Source organism: Ambystoma mexicanum, chromosome 1p, assembly GCF_040938575.1.
Source record: "Ambystoma mexicanum isolate Mex_15411 chromosome 1p, UKY_AmexF1_1, whole genome shotgun sequence".
Classification (NCBI taxonomy): Eukaryota; Metazoa; Chordata; class Amphibia; order Caudata; family Ambystomatidae; genus Ambystoma; species Ambystoma mexicanum.
The window spans coordinates 140,478,547-140,480,075 of record NC_090921.1 but is presented as its reverse complement, the minus strand read 5'-3'; the positions used below and the strand labels follow the sequence as shown (position 1 = coordinate 140,480,075).

General features: G+C 43.6%; 1 non-coding gene across 1 annotated transcript; it reads left to right on the top strand.

Moving 5' to 3' along the window:
* The first annotated feature begins 601 nt into the window (after positions 1 to 601).
* Positions 602 to 673, top strand: TRNAC-GCA (transfer RNA cysteine (anticodon GCA)). Its single transcript has one exon. It is a non-coding gene; the product is annotated as a tRNA-Cys (tRNA).
* Positions 674 to 1,529: the final 856 nt, after the last annotated feature.

Here is a 1,529-nt window from a genome sequence, read left to right as displayed (position 1 = left end):
ACACAATAAAAAAAACGGCAGAATCATTGCAGATAGCAGGAAACTCGTCTATTAGAGCTCTTCCCAGGCGCTCTGGGGCTAAATACCTGCACACCTCCTAATTTGCATATGGATTGCACCAACAGAAAGATGTTTTGTTATTGGCTAAAGATCCAGGAACGAATCGGCAACTGCGTGTAAATTGTCCGTATTATTAATAAAGAAACGACTTATTGCCTGTAATTCACAACTTTAGTATGAGGGTAAAAAAGATAGGCAGTTACTAAAAATCTTTACAAACACTGATACGAAATGAGGGGATTGGAATGGTCAACAAAAAAAGAAAAATGACAATTAGGCAATAAAAAGACACATTTCTGTTACTGAAAATTGGTGCTAAAGAAAGAGTGAGTTGCACTGGAGACCTCTGATTCTCTCTCTTAATCCCTGTTATTGAGCACCCCTAACTTTTCTTTCACCAGGAAACCTGTCGTTCCCAACAGCACTCATCCAATGTTTAAACAGTATTGAGAATCAGCGACAGGTGTGAAAGGAGGAAAGGTGTGCCTCGCAGACACGTCAGCAGGCACAGGTGCAGCCAGGATGGCCTGTTCAGAGGGCCGGGGGTATAGCTCAGTGGTAGAGCATTTGACTGCAGATCAAGAGGTCCCTGGTTCAAATCCGGGTGCCCCCTTCGTTTACTTTATAGAAAGCAGTTTTTAAAAGGCTAGACTGTTCACTGCCAAAATGTGGGATTTGTTTAGACATATTACTTCCTCTCTTGCGGCTGCTCTGAATGAAATGAAATATCAGGTCACCAGATTCCTTTCTGCTCCTTCCAGGACATTCTTTGCAGCCTCGGACTGGCCTGCAGGGCAAAGCCCTTGATTCTAGAATGGGCTCGTTTTTCTGACCAGAATAGACTACTTTTTTTGGGCCAGTTTCATAAATTACTACACATTTAACCAATGCTGCTAAGCAAATATTCTACAAATTAATTATTTGCTAAATATTTGACCAAAAATGCCTCCTTGGGGAGCCTCAGTCCTTTCTGGATAGTAATGAATGATTGTGGGCCACTTTTTCATTGGTTCCTGGGCCGATTTTATGCCCCAGACCAACCCTTTCTCTGTGAGTACCACCAGAGTGGCACACATGACAGTACTTTGCACAGTGTCCTGAGATACTTCCTTTCAGATATCACAAGTTGCCCCATGGCTGCTGCTACTCTGACTAGCTCTGTTTTCCTTTGAATTCTGGTACTTGTAGTCCTGTGTTTATAAATGAAAAAGTAAAGCTACAAGAGCTATACCCTGCTCCCCTATACAGCCCAGCCCCTCTGCTACCCCAGCTCCATTACTTGTAACCCCCTGGATTCCTTGCAGATGGAGGGGGGATGATGTGTGTGTGTGTGTGTTTTTCTCAGTGATATAAGAGGGTAGTCCCTTGATTGTAAATTGTTGCCTTCCCATGCACCGGGTTGGGCACCTTTTCATTTGTTTGAGCTGGCACATTATGCACCTGACTGGTGCTACTAGAAGGATGCAGGA